Raw genomic sequence first — 15,767 nt, 5'->3', positions numbered from 1 at the left:
TCCTCTCTGTCTCTTGTTTGGTTCTGCTGCTATAGTTAGCTGTTTGTGCACCTGCCTCTCCCACCAGGCATCCAGTGACATGGGAATATCCCTACCCCCCGTCACCTCTGCATCCCAGGTGTTCAGGGCTCAAGCCTGTTGATGTACAAGTTAAAGGTCAAATGGAGGGCAGTGGCAGGGCCTTAGGATTAGTGGCTTTGGGGGCTCTAGGAGGACAGAATCTAGCTAGGAGCTTCCTAACCTGGAGAAGGCGGTCAGACCATGGCCAGAAAGAGACCCATAATGCCGTCCAGATTTTCATCAGCATGTTCAGTGTGCAGGGGCAGAGGACATGCTGGCTTCACAGAAAACCAGGCTGACTACCTCATGCAAATGAGTTGCAAAGCATGCAGAAGGAGAGGCCCTGCCCTCCTCCCTGGGGCGGCCACAGGGAAGCACACACCTGCTCCCTCATCATCCCTCCCAAAGTGTCTGGATGGGGAAGGGTGCCATCCGGGGCCAGGGCAGGAAGCTTTCTCAGCAGAAGGCACACTGGAGATGTGAATGGAAGAGAGAGGCCAGCTTCAGAACATCCAGATGGGGAAATCGAGGCAAGAGAGGTTAAGTGACTTGCCTCAGGTCACACAGTGTGTGAACACTTATTTTCAGGTAGTTAAAAATCCAGAGTTCCCTTTGGGAGTTAACTCTCTCTTCCCCAAGTGCTCTGCCTGTCCCTTGCCCCAGGGATGGCCCAAGACCAGTGATCAGTTACCTGTCATTCTGTGTCAGAGCCCAAAGCCTTCTAACAAGTAGCTTTCCTGCCTAAGTCAGTCAGTTTCTGTTGCCGGCAACCACAGAGCTCAGATTGATGCGTGCAGCAAACTCGTGGAACAGATAGGCTCTGAGCCCAGGGCTCCCAATGCTTAGTTCACTGCTATTTCCATCCTGCCAAGCTGCCTACCCTCCCTGCCCAGCTGTCCACTGTCCAGCCATCTGTCCCCACGTCTGAGCAGACTGCAAACTCAGAGCGTTCCGGATCCTAAACACAGGGTCTGAGTGTTCTCTGTTGGGATGTACCCAGATGAATGATGACTTATCTTCCATCATGCTCTGTTGGTGGGAGACAGGGGCATGGGTGTGGGAATGGCAGACACCCAAGAGAAGGGAAGATGGAGGTGCTGGAGGGGCCCAGACTGCAAAGGGGTAAGAGAGTTTTCCATCTTTTACCTGATTCAGGGACTGGAACATTCATTTCTTCAACTAGTATTTACCAAACACCTACTACGTGCAAGCCACAGTGTGAGGCCCTGGGGATACAATGGACTGTAGGCTCTCAAGGCATAATGGGGGAGTACAGGTAACAAAAGGCAATGGGACCCAGGTGGCCTGTTTGATGAAGTGTAGGGTGTTGTGGGGGTGCTGTGGGGGTGCAGGTGAGGTCCCGAATGAGACAGAGGAGTCAGGGAAGAGTCCCAGGAAGGAATCTATGATGAGAACTGAAGGAGGAGTCAGGGGTCAGCAGCTGTGGAGTGAGAGAGGAGCAGGTGGGGTGTTCTAGGCAGAGGGAAGGCACACGAATGGGCCTGGAAGTGAGAGAAAGTGGGGCACTCTCAAGGAACAGAAAGAAATTCTGTCTGGCAAGGGGATGTGGGAAGGGAGTATGGACAGGGAAATGGACTGAGGTGCTCATTTGGGATGTTCTTCCTTTGTGTTTTCCTCCCCTCTCCTCTTCTTTTCAGAGACGGATGGCAGACCTTAATCCTCACGACAGCCCTAGGAAGAACATGCTATCATTACCTGTAGTTTCTAGATGAGAAAATGGAGATTCTGAGAAGTGCAGTGACTTGGCCAAGGTCACACAGCTAGTAATGACAGATCTGCCCCTCACTGCCCATATTCCTAAGCTCTCTTTTCTTCTTGCTTTCAGCCTTTGCTGAAAACAATGCTCTGAAATCAGGAAGAGAGTGAACATGAATGAAACAGCAGACTACAGCAATTGCATTGTAGATGTTCTTTTAAAAACCCTCGCCATAGGTCTTTGGGGGCAGCACTTCCATTCTACAGATAAGGAAACTAAGGCTCAGGGGGTAAAATGACTCTGCTGGACTCACACAGTGGGTGAGTCAGCAAAGGAGCCTGAGGGAGACTCCACTTCCCATGGCTCTGAAGGAGCTTGCTGCTGTGGGGCCATTAGCTTTGTGTGTCTTCCAGGAACAGAGTGACAGGAAGTCCTGCCCTGGACCCTGACCTCAGCTTTCTCCACCTGAAGTAGCAGCCCCAGAGAGCTGTCCTTGGGAGACTGGCTGGAGTGGACACTGTGCATGAAGGTGGCAGCTGTGCTCCATCACTGGAGGAAAAAATGCACTCTGTGGCTAAAGACCCAGCAGCCCTGAGTTCTAGTCCTAGGCCACGGTGTGACTCTGGGCGAATCACTTCCGCTAACCTGAGTCTCAGTAACCAAAAACGAAAATCAAAGGAATTGAATTTAATGACTTTCACGGGCCTTTCCTTAAGGTCGTTTCAATTCTGGGGCTGTCAAGGTTGAGGTGGAAGTGGTGGAGCAGCAGTGAACCAGCAGAGGGCGCTCCCAGTACCAGGGAAACAGCCTTGGTCCAGGGATCCTGGGGCAGAAGCTGCCCAACCTTCAAGTGGTGAGGGAGTTCCCACCACAGCCAGTCACCAATGGAGGCCAAGCTCATCTGTGCTGATTAGTATCTACTGCAGACAGTCCTATCTGTGTGGTGAACAGGAGTCCAGAGGAATATCAATGGAAGAGAAGGGATTTCAGAGTTCAAAGGTCATCTGTTTTAACCCTCTGCTCTCAGATTCTGAAAACACCCCCTTCTGCTCCGTTTCTACAACCAACCCCCTTCCCCAGGTATACAGTTTAATTTACAAGAAAACAGGCAATTACAAATGTGAAGGCATGGTCACACCTCTTGGGGAGGGAGGTGTTTCGGTATTTCCATTCTGCTTGACGCTCACTCCTACCTATAATGCCTTGGGATGTACTTTCCCCCTCAGTGGAAAAGCCCTCTTTTCCCTTGTCTGCTTGGAAAACCCTTAAGACCCTGTTCAAATGTGACCCCTCCCTCAGGAGAAACCCCCTTACTCCCTAAGGAAGAACTGGCTTTCTTCCTCTTCTGTTCTCATGCTCTGCTTGGTGATTATCTATTGATGTCTGTATCCCCACCTCACACGGAGCTACCTGTACACAAACTGGTTTACAGTCAAGGCAGCCTCCTTCCTTCGAGCGCGTCCTGAGAGCTAGATACCGTGCCAGGTGCTGTGTGTGCATGACATCATTATTCACTTCTCACTACAACCCTATGAGCTAAACACAGTTCTCCTCCCCCTCCTACACATGATATTAGGACTTGGAGAGACTGAGTCACTCGCTCAAGGTCACCCAGTTGGTAAGTTGGCAGAAGCAGGCTTCAAACTCACTTTGCCTCCACAGCAGGCCCAGGCTTTATTGAGACCACTGGGTGTACAGCTTCTGATGTGAATGTTCTGTTTCCTGTATTTAATACTCTACCTGACACCATGCAGATATTCAAGATATATTCTCAAAAAAATAAATGAAAAATGGGCTAGAGTTCGATTGTGTATTAATGGCTCATCAAAGATGCCACAAAGCTCAGGCTTTGGGGCTGGGCTCCCTGAGTATGAACCAAGGCTCCCTCACTGGCTGCCTGATCTTAAGTAAGATACTTGACTTTTCCGTGCCTCAGTTTCCTCATTTGTGAAGCGGGGATAACTGTGTCTACACTTGAGAGGTTACTTATGGAGAAGAAGTTAATTTTGACCCTCACACGAAGTTTTTACATGACATGCGTGCAGAATGCTTAGACAGGGCCCGTTAAGCTCCTAAAAATGCTGTCATCATCCAGTGTGTCAGGCGTTGCTTGCTTCTCAGTTAATACAGGCCTTCTCTCCCACAGGTGAGGTCCATGGAGGCTCTGGGATGAGTCTAGTTGTGTGCTAGTAAATTGGTTCTCAGAAAAAAAATTTTTTTAATAAAAAATTTTAATAGCCACAATTTGTGGCATTTGCCGACTTCCCTGGTGTAAATGCTCCTATCATGGCTGATTTCAAGCTGAGAATGAGAGCGGTCATGCTGCCAGCCTTGGAGGAGATCAGGAGTTTAACTCACACTCTCTGTGCCTCAGTTTTCTCATTTGTAAAATGGACCAGCAGTAGTACCAAACACAAGTATTACTGAGACCAGAAAACATAAAACTCTTGTAAGAGTTCCTAGTACAGAGTATGCTATGTAAATAGTAACTAATATTATTGTTAAAAGTTTTCACAACACTCAGCCTCACTGCTGCTTGTTTGGCTCTGACACTGGTCCAATCCCAGTGCCTGGCCTTTCGCCCAATGCCCTGCCAGGCAGAGTCTTGGTCTCAGTCATCTGCCTTCTAGGACTGCAACCCTGTCCACCCTTGCAGCTCTCTTTCCTCCACCTGGGACTAGAATCCTGACCAAGCCTGTGCTGGTTACACATCCACCTTGATCACAAATGACTTTGTACTTCTGATCTCTATCTGCCTCTGGTTTCAGCCCTAGACATCCCTGGTGCCAACTCTGGGCCCAGAGAGCCAGGGCCACCTGTGTCCGGCTCTGTATCCTTCATGACGATGCTGTCTGCCATCTGCTCTGCTCTTCATCGTTTGTAAAGCCACTTCTCATAGGGCTTGTATGCACTTACGGAGGGGACAGAGCTAGGTTTGTTCCTACCTGCAGCCTGGGAGGCTCCTAGCTCCTGCTGTCCCTCACTGTGGGGTCCAGTCCTCCATCAGGGCCCCCACCCTCAGCCTCTGACTGAACCCTTCTGTATTCAGGCCAGGAAGATCCTGGCACTTGAAGGTCTGGTAAAAGCATCAGGCAAACTGAGTCAGAGGCAGGGCCTGGGTGAGGCAGGGCAGAGGCTGTTTGGAAATATTAACTGGGTCTGAGGCACTTTTGCTAGGAGAGAGAATAGAGTGTGAGCCAGGAAGCTGAATGGAATAGAAAAGAAAAAAAAAAAAAAGCCAGAAGGGACCAGGAGTCAAGATTGAAGGTGGTCTGACTTCCTGAATTCAGAGTTAATAAATAAAGCTGCATACCTACTGTGTGCTACGTGCTTTCTGATAGCTTATTTCATTAAACCCTTGTGTCAAGCTGGTGAAGAAGACATCATTACCCTAGTTTGTGTAGAAATAACAGACACTTGGAGGAGCTTGGGACAGGCATGAGAGGAGGTAAGTGGTCACCTGGGTCCTGCTCTGGTAACCAATGGAGGAGATAGGCTGGAGCCTGGTCCTGGACCAAGGATGGTTGATGCTCTTACAGCCTCGTGCCAGGGGACAGCTGGACAGCTGGAAACCTGGGGCCTGGGTGGGCCATCAACAGAGGTCTGCAGTCATGGGTGGCATCCCTCAAAACAACAGACCAACAGACTGGACATTCTAAGGCCACACACCTTAAGGCAGTCACAGTCCTCTATAAAAAGGATGGACTCGGAGCCAGAGATCCCTGGTTGAAAGGCTGTGCTCTGCCACCTTCTTTCCCACGGGGTCCTGGACCAGTGTCTTAACCTCTCTGAGCCTTGGTTTCTTTCTCCGGGCCATGGAAGCCATAAAAGCTGTCGGCCGCAGCATTGTGCTAAAGAACAGAAGTGACCAAAGTACACAGAGTCCGAGGCAAGCTGGGGCTGACATCCTCCTTGTCACCACTGCTGACCTGGCTCAAAGCTTCATCTCTGGGCTCCCTCTAAGTCAACCCAGCCCGGGAGATGCTCCTGCTCTTTGTATCAGGCGGTGCCATCAGCTACAAAGCTGTTTCCCGTTTCCTCAGGCTCTACCAGGTGTTCCCGGAGCTAATGAGAACAATGCAGCAGAGAGTAGCTTGAGGATGAGCCGGGCCTCTCCCAGCAGAACTGATCCTCTCCCCTCTGGAGAGCCCTGGGCTGTTTCCAGGTCCGCAGAGTCAGACCCAGAGCCATCAGGAAGGGGAGATGCAAAGAACTGAAAACCTGACTACATAGGATTCTCCAAATCCTCCTCTGCCATGAAAATTGCCCCACCTCCCAGCCACACTCACTCCTGCTCCTCAGCCTTTCTCTCCCCTGTTCCTCCTTCAGGCCTCCCTGCTCCTCTACTCTGAACTGTGGCCTCCTTCCTTCCAAGGCCTGCCTCCACTCATGCTGCCTCCAGGAAGCCTCCCCAGGGAGTCGAGCACACTGACCTCTCTTCTGGCTGAATTCTTCTGCAAGCATTTTGATTTGTGACTGGACATCTGGCAATGGACCACACTCCACCCGGGGCTGCTCCCTGGCTCTCCTGTCCATAATCCTGGCTTCTGTGAGCTGCCCAGGCTGCGAAGGGGCAAGGCTTGAGCTTCCTTTTATATTCCGCATGACAGGGAGTCCAGTGCAGAGAAGGAGGGATGAAAGGAAGGGCAACGTATATCCAGCTCTTTCTATACATTCAAGTTTGGAAGGAAGATGGGAAGGAGTGACTAAATGGGAGGAAAAAAAGGAAGGAAGAAGTGGGGAAAAAGGAGTGAAAGGGGAGGGAAGGACAGCTATGTGAGACTCAGGACTACAGTCACAAGAGGATGGATCAGGCCATAATCCAGGCCGCCCTGGATCATGCTTTAAGGCTCTCTATAGATGACCTCTGATTATGTAACTCTGGCGCAATAGACTCCTTTGGAAAACCCTGGAAAGCCACCTCCTCCAGGCAGCCTTCCCTGATTGACTCTGATCTTTTCCCCATCCCCTTGGCTCCCTGAGCTGTACTACTTTGCACTCATCAATGCCCATTCATTTCTCATTATGCCCGGTTTTCTGGGGAAGGGCTGGAGGTCTCTGCCTCACTGGCAGTGAGTTTAACTCTACATTTATCATCTGTAGCCAGGGATTATACTGTTTTTTCACCACCTTTCTTCTAACAATTTCGTAGGGTGCTCTGGGGATATATGTTGCAGTTTGCCTCTAGGTAGTCTTAAGACAAGACCTGCTATAATCTTATATCCATTTCTTTCTTATCGGGCCCTGTGTGTTGAGCCCGTGGGCATCCACAGATGACTAAGCCCCTGTCCCTACCCTCAACTAGCCTGTAGTCTCGCAAGCAAAAATGCGCTAAATGTCAACGGTGGCTGTCTAACTCAAGTGTCCGGGAGGGCACAAAGGGAGAGTCTGCGAAGCTGCACAGAGAAGTGTCCTTGAGCATCTCAAGGACAAGGATGAGTTCACCAGACAGTGGGGAGGGCGTTCCAGGCTGAGAACACCTCAGGGGCAAAGGCTGGGAGAGGTGAAACAGCCAGGTGTGCCAGGAGAAGGGGGAATCTCAGTGTGGCTGCAGAGAGCACAGGAGAGGGGACTCTCATCACACGGCAGTGGGCTTCGGGCTTCCGATGAAGACACACTGACTTGAACTCCCACCCCGCTTCTTTTCAGTGGGATTAAGGACAGGACTGCCATTCTAGCTGGCATTTAGAGATCTATGTGTATCTGGGAGGGTTGGGGGGTGTAACAACGGATGAATCTCAAAAACTACTTATGACACAAAAGACCACATGCTATACGAGTCCATTCACATGAAGATCAAGAACAGACAGAACTCGTATGATGACAAACAGGAACGACGGTTACCTCTGAGGGTGGGCACTGGCTGGGAGAGAGGAGGAAATTTCAGGGGTGATGGAAATGTTCCACAAAGCAATCCTGCTGATGGTTATTTGACTTCATACAATTGTCAAAACTCACTGGATGGAACATTTGAGGTCTGTACATCGTGTTCGTAAAATAGACCTTAAAAATGCGTGTGAGCATTCTTGGCTGTCACAATCACTGAAAGCTGCCCCTGGGAAATATTTAGGGGAGGGGGCCAGGGATGCTGCCAAAACCAAGAACTCTCCCACCGAAAGGCCTGTTGAGAAACACTGCTGCAGCCACGGGGAGCTACAGCGGGGTTCAGAGAGCAGAGAAAATTGGCTCCATCTGGGTTTTGGGAAGATGGGATTTCGTGGTGATGGAAGTCCACAAGCTGGGGCATCCTGGGGCAGTGAAGTGACACAGGTGGACATACGACCCCATGGCCACTCCTGGCCCGGAGCTGCCCAGGCCCAGAAGGGGCTCTGGGACGTCCCTCTAAGGCATCCCAGAAGGGACTAGAAGGAAGCCAGCTAAGGGAGTCAGAGGCAGCAAATGTCAGAGAGAAAAGGAACCGTCCCACTGCTGGCCTCCCTGCCTCATGACGAGCACCAGGGATACTGACTGTGATCACCTTCCTCTGAAATGCAGTCTCAGTGAGGCGGGGCGCCCTGGGAGGCTGGCGAACAGGAAGCAGGGCTGAGAGCTGCTGCTGCTACTGAAAACCATGTTCTGAAATCGCAGGTAAAAGAACACAGCCCACTTACACTTAAATGCTCACTTGACCCCTTCCTTCAGGAAGCCTTCTCTGATCTCCAGGTGGGACAGATGCCTCTCCTGCGTCCCCACAGCCCTCGGCTCATCACCAGAGCACAATTACTACCTAGGTGTGAGTTCAGGTTCTGCCACGTACTCGCAGTGTGCTCCCGGCAAGTTACTTAAGCTCTCTGTTTCCTTATCTATAAACTGAGGATAATAAAAACCTTCTGCAATGAACTGTGGTAAAGACTAGGTGTGGGGGAGGATATAGCTTAGTGGTAGAGTGCATGCTTAGCATGCATGAGATCCTGGGTTCGATCCCCAGTACCTCCATTAAATAAATAAATAAATAAATAAATAAATAAATAAAAATAAACCTAATTGCCTCCCCTCAAAAAACAAAACAAAAAGCAAAAATAACTTTTTTTAAATTTAAAGATTATGTGAGGTAATGCAGTAAGCACTCAGAAAAAATAATTATGATGACTGGTGTGCGTCAGTACACACCACTGCTGCCAGTTACTCTCTGGTGCCCCCAACAGACACCCACAAGCTCCTTGTGGGCAAGGTCTTCCTGGTGTGTGGATTTCCTGGCACAGTAAATACCTGTGTGCATGAATGAATTCCATCCCCCAAGATCTCTCCTGAGAGCTTTCCTCTTCCACCCACGATGCCACTAAATCACAATAATTCTTCAGAGATGGAGGGAGGATTCATTTGTATTCTGTTTCCTTGTCTTTCTTCTCTATTGCCTCCAATGCCACGCAGAACCTACACAAAATTTACTTGAAAAAATTAGTGGTTTCTTTTTGGGACCTCCACTCCTAAGACTACATTTAGTGGTCTTTTTCTGATGAGTACACAAAAATCCTTAATTAAAAGCACCCTGTGGTTCCTTAAAAAGTTAAACATAGATTTATCATTTGATCTAGCAATCCCACTTCTAGGTATATACACCAAATAACTGGAAGCAAGGACTCAAGCAGATAACCTGAATGTTCATAACAGCATTATTCACAATAGCCAAAAGGTGGAAGCAACCCAAGTGTCCATCAACGGATGAATGGATAAGTAAATGTGGTGTATACATACAATGGAATATTATTCAGCCTTAAAATGGAAGGAAATTCTGACCATGCTACAACACGGATGAACCTTGGAAACATTACGCTAAATGAAATAAGCTGGACAAAAGGACAAATAAGTGTATGATTCCACTTCTACAAGACACCTAGAGTAGGTGAAGTAGGACAGAGGTTACCAGAGAATGAGGGGAGGAGGCAACGAGGAGTTACTGTTTACTAGGTACAGAGTTTCAGTTTTGTAAGATGAAAAGAGTTCTATGGATAGATAGTGATGATGGTTGCAAAACAATGTGAATGTACTTAATGCTACTGAACTATATACTTAAAACAGTTAAAAGAGCATATTTCATGTATTGCACCATAATTTTAAAAAGGCACCCCAAACCAAATCAACAGAACGCTGGAGGGACTCCATGTGAAATCAGACATGCCTCTATTACACCCTCAGTGCTCTGTGTCTTGAGCGTCCTGGCCCATAATCCTCCACTCCATCCTCTCTTAGGCTTCCGCTCTGGTGTCCACTGTTTTCTTTCTACTCCAGGACCCAGGGCCACATCATTTGTATCCATGAAACCAATCTGCATCTGTCCATAGTCAACATGTTCTTTAACCTTGTGTTCTTCTTTACAACGCCCCTCTCCCTGGTCCTGGCATACTCCCTTTGGGGTGTTTAAATCAGATGCCTTGAGAATCTGAGATGGAAAAGCTGTGTGCTGGAAGATATTCAAGACTATGTCCACCAATTAAGAAATGGTTAAATAAAGTACAGTTAAGCCACTGAAGCTAGAAGAAGGTCACATAGAAGCACAGAAGTTTTGAGAAAATGTTAAGCGAAAAATGCTGAGTACAAAACTATATGCAGACTGACTTCAACTATTAAAAGATACAGGTCTATAGAAGAAATGGCATGGGACATATAAAATCATGGCTAATCTTACATTTGTTCTATGGTATGGTTGTGTTAATTTTACAACGTAATTTATTTTATAAAGGCTGGGCAACACCCTTAGGCAGATGATGAAATATATAATCTTTGGAGTTGACTCCAGACATCCACGTGCCGCCCACCACTGAGGTTCACTGAATCTCTCCTGAGTGGCTTCCAGAGAGCTGGAGGAGAGGGGAACATTTCTACTCTTAAGAAAGACATGTTGAAGCTTGGTATGTCTCTAGTGACTTCACCCAACCACCTCACCACGCAAAGGAAGGGCAACTGTGGGTCTGCATTTTCATAGCAGTTACCAGATCTGGCCAAGAACAGTTTATCCCCCACACTAGCCCCAAGTTAGGAATTCTCACCAGATGCCTGTTCACTTACAAACTGTGACTCCCCTGCATCTAGCTCGAGGGGGATCCCTCTCCAGCTCAACATGCTGCACCCCAGAAATGGAAATTTGAGTCAAGGTTGCTTCAAGGGGGACACAGGAAGGAGGGTGGCTTTTATTCCATGTACCGCAGCTCAGTGGGAAAAGCTTTTTTCTGTGTAAGAGTCTGGGGATTCTGGAGCTTTGCCAGACACTGGTGGCCAAGGTGCTCATCCCACATCTCACCATATGCAGAAAAGACGGAGATGATATTGAAGAATGGTTTCAGGCAAGGAAGAGCTTTTTGGTGATGACACTGTTCAAAAACTAAAAAGGTTTCTAGTTCCTCCCCGCTCTTGGGGCTGACCTGAGTTTCCAATTTCTAGAGGTGACAAGATATGCAGAACCAGACAGAATTTGGACCAGGGTGTCTACAGAGTCTAGAATTCTAAGAAGACTTAGACCATCTGTCAATATTCCCCTCAAAAGGTCCAGCCTAGTATCTGGCTCCGTCTGCTTGATGGAAGCATCCATCTCCTCTGAGACGGGACCACCTGCCTGCCTCTCATCCACCAAATCATCTGAGTGCCACAGGGAGCCACATCCCCACATTGTGACAGTGGTCACTGACCTCCAGGAATACAATAAGGTAGGCCTACAGGTATCACAGATCACAGTGCTTAGTGCTTTAGGGGTCCTAGAAACCCAAGCCCCACTTCCTCCAGATGGGGATACAGTTTGGGAGAGGGGAAGGTCCTTGCCCCACATCACTTAGTCATAAGTAAGCTTAGGACTGAACACACATACTTACACACAGACCACTGTGCTGACCCACACTGGTAAGAACGTATTTCCTGGCGTGCTGCTTAAATTTTTGCTAAAGGCTGCCATATATTTTGAAACATTCACACATACCCTGTGTTCAACTTAATGCAGACAAAAGCTTTAAATGATTAACCATCTTCTGGAGTTTTTCCATTCCCACTTGTAGATCCATTTAAACAATTAATTAGGTGCTTGAAGAATTTATACCTCTATAAATAGTTTCTCCCTCCTCACTGCCCTCTCTGCCTTTTTTGGGAACCTGTCAATTTACTAGAGAAGATGATAATTCCTTGTCCTGCAAATATGGGCCTTTGTGCTAGCGATGAGTTTCTTTAAAATCTCTATATGGAAAATGGCTGAGGGCATAAGAGTTGCACAAGGGGAAATTTGAAATGAAGCCAAAAGTTTGTATATTTGCACTGCAAAGGGGATGAGGGAAGACCAAAAATGTTACCATTTTAATTGTTTTACAGTCATTTCAGGTATGTATTACTATTTCATCTTAGTAAATAGCCATATTGAATATGCAGATGTCACTCAAATTTCATACTTGAATGATAACAGACATTCGTATCATCTGAGCTTTATCATTTTGATCATACTACAGCTTACTGTACCCTTACTATGCCATAATACCTTCATTTAGTCTAAGATATTTGCATTTGCATTTTTGTACATAAATGCTGGTTTCTGACATTCATTGATTCAACAACTATTTAGTGAGCCATTGCTGAATTTGGGGCTTCTAGGCATGAAGAACATAAGGAGAATAGGATTCATTAACATCGTGTGATTTCTTATTTCTCACACCTGTAAGCACCTACATGATCTGGGCCAGCCCCTCTCTCCTACCTTTTTCATTCCCACCCTTCCTCTTGACCTATGTAGTACAGCCACACTTGTTGTTCCCTGTAAATATTAAGCTGTTTGTACCCCAGGGCCTTTGCACTTGTGCTCTCCTCTTCCCATAATGCTCTTCTACCAGGTCTCCTCCTCACTTCACTCAGGTCTTTGTTCAAATACTACTTCCTTAAAGACAATTCTATTTAAAGGTAAAATCTCTTTCCCCTGTTCCTCCTCACCCTGCTTTATTTGTCTCCTGAGCATTGCTCGCCTCTTGAAGTGTTCTATCTTTGCTTATGTTTTCTTTTGTGTCTCCCTTGGTAGAGCTTGGGCAGAAAGTTCATCTTTTTCAGCAATGTATCCCTAGAGCCTGGAACAGCTTGGCATGTTACAGATGTTTCTATGTATTTGGGGAATGAATGAAGGAAGGAAGGAAGGAAAGAAGGAAGGAAGCAACTGGCTCTGGCCAGTCTAGGGTGCTCCATGAGCCAGCTTTGCTGGAGTCATTATGGTTCCCTGTCAGATCCATGGCCCCCAGTCCCAAGCCTCCCTCCACCTTCCAGTGGGGCTCTGTCTGTGAATGGCACTCTCAGCTACTCAGGCTCCAAACGTGGCCATCACCTCTCATTCCTCCTTCCCTCTACTCCCACATACAACCTACTACCAATTCTGGTGACACTGTGGCCTCCTGCATCAACTCCTTTTTCCCTTCATCCTTACAACCACCCCAGTTCATCCTCTCCTTATCTCTTACCTATACCCCTTTCATTGTTTCCTACCTGGGCTCCTTGCCAGCAGGCTCTCCCCCTCCAATCTGTTCTCCACGGGGCAGCCAGAGTGAGTTTATCCTAATGGTCACGTTTTGATCATGTCTCTCCCCCACTTAAAAACAAAAGACCAATCCCCTGGCTTGGCACTCAATGCCCCCAACAACTGCCTCCACCTCCCTAGCCAGCCTTCCTTCTCAAGGCTCCTCTTTTATCCTTTTTGTACTGGTTGGAATGAACCACTTTCCAATTACTACACATGCTCTACAAGCCCCCACTGCCTACTCTCTGCTTATGCTGCTTCCACTACGTGTAATAGTTTCATTTAGACCCAGCTCAAACGCCACTGAGCTTCTCCAAGAAGCCACTTCTGATCGTCCAGAAGAATAAACTCCTTCTCTCAATTCTTTCCAAGGAGTCATCTGTCTCTCTTTTAGGACCGGTCTTGGTAAAGGACAGGCAACAAAAGAGTTCAGAATCAGTAGTCAAATGACCTGAGCAGGAGACAACTCTCTGGCTCTGAGACTTACAGAACACATCCTTAGACAAACTGGACTCTGAGTCTTTACTTCCCCTTTACTTAAAATGGGAATAATAACACTACTGATATCAACAGGATTAAGTATAAGTGACAGAGTGTAAGAAAAGCTTTGACTGTACATAAATGATCAAATTCAATCACCCTTAAGTGCAAAACAACTGATAAACACAAGTGCGACTTCACCCAGGGAGGTTCATGGATGTCCTATGCTGGCCAAGCCGAAATCCAGGAATAGGTCAGTGGGGGAGTGATATCTTGCAGAAGAGGGGCTTTGAGGCTCTAAAATCGCATGTCCTTGGGCAATCTGAAGAAGGGAAGAAGTGGAGGGGTAGATCCATAAGGCTAGGGCCTTAATGGTATTAATAGCTACCGATTCGGAGCTTTTTTTTTTTTTTTTTATGCCCCAGGCACTGTGCTAAGTACCCTACATAAATGATCTCATCTCATCTTATTCCCTCGCAGAGTAATGGAAGAGGAAAACCAGGCCCACAGCAGTTATATAAATAAGTGCTGCCCTCCCTCTTCCAACCCCCCCGCAACAGTTTAGAACTAAAAGATACCCTGAAAATCCCCAATCCAATGATCTTATTTTTCAGATGGAGAAATCGCTTCCCAGGGAGGATTCACTGAAACTGTCCAGTCCGTGAGGAGGACACTGGACCTGGAACCCAGACTCTTCACTCTTTGGGTGAGAGCCACGGCACTGCAACCAACCAGGGGCCACTAGTCATTATGAAGTCTATGTCAGTGGCACTTCTGGAACACAATGCCGTTTACATGGATGACAATGTGAGTAGTGGCTCCTGAAGTTATGCCACCTGGTCACCCTGGTTCTGCTCCATGCCAGGTTGCTCCTCCTACCCAAGGAGGAAGCTCTTGAGACAAGAGCCTCAGGCCCCTAGAGACTGAACCTGGCCCTCCTTGCCAACTCCCCCAGCCAACGGAGTCTTCCTCAAAGGTGACTGACTTCATCTATTCACCATCTAGCTTGCATTCCTTCAACATGCCTCTCGGGGCACCCTCTCTGCACCAGGCATCAGGTTCAGCTCTGGGGACACCCAGCTGCCCTTGAGGGAGCCACCACCCAAGCCTGGTGAGGCTGTAACTTAAGCTGCCCCAACAGCTCTGTCAGCAACACCAAGAGGCTACCCTCCACAAACGTCAAGGAGGGAGAGGTGGCGGGACATGAGAGACTCAGGGCCCTCTACACAGGGATGAAGGGAGCCTGGTTGGAATAGAAGACCTAGCCCTTAAGGAAAAGGGGAGAGGGAGGGAGAAGGCATGCAGTCAGGTCAAAGTGGGGAGGGAATGACTCCTTGACCATGAAAACACCTGGTCCAACTGAGGACACTGCTCAGTGACTCCTGGGAGAGCCAGGACTAACACCCTGGAACCTGATCTCCCGACCAGGACTGCTTCATTCTCCCAAACTAAATCTCAAACCTGGACTGCTTGCTTAAGAGAAATCTCCTTTGAGACTGAAAGAGAAAAATTAAAGGTTAACCCCCTCCTTTTTTTCTTTCTTTCTTTCTTTTTTTTTTTTTTTACAGTAAGGATCGTAGCAAATGAAAGGCACCTGCCACTCCAAATGGGGGGCAGGGCTGTAATTACAAAGAGTTTCTTGATACACTCAGGTAAAATTTTGGGTTCTGGGGCTTCAAAGAGGATAAGGTTGGAGTTGTATAGGAGAGGAAATGAGTATGAAAGCCAGGGACACTAGATTCTAATGTAGGGTTTGCCACTAACTCTCTGGTGACCTTGGTCAGCCACCTCACTGGGCCTCAGTTTCCCCATTTGTAAAATGAGGGGGTTAAATGAGTTTTCAAGGTTCACCTGGTCTTGACCCTCTAAGCCACAAGATTCTTGGTAAGGTAAGCCTCTCGGGGCTCTGACCTGAGCAATCTCCAGGTTTTGCAGGATCCTGGGCCTCATCCAGGAAAAAGGGGGATGCTGGGGGAGGGGAACGCGCTGGGCTTTTATTTTGGGGGTGGGTGGGGAACGAGTGATTTAAGCTACACGGTC

The 15,767-nt window shown here is 47.9% G+C and overlaps 1 protein-coding gene across 4 annotated transcripts in view; it reads right to left on the bottom strand.

Moving 5' to 3' along the window:
* The window catches only part of PTPN5 (protein tyrosine phosphatase non-receptor type 5), a 58,841-nt gene that overhangs the window by 42,500 nt on the left and 574 nt on the right, over positions 1 to 15,767 (bottom strand). The gene's annotated exons all lie outside the window — the stretch shown is intronic.

This window comes from Camelus bactrianus, chromosome 10 (genome assembly GCF_048773025.1).
Source record: "Camelus bactrianus isolate YW-2024 breed Bactrian camel chromosome 10, ASM4877302v1, whole genome shotgun sequence".
NCBI lineage: Eukaryota > Metazoa > Chordata > Mammalia > Artiodactyla > Camelidae > Camelus > Camelus bactrianus.
The sequence above is the reverse complement of the archived record's forward strand: the minus strand, read 5'-3'. Positions and strand labels throughout refer to the sequence as shown.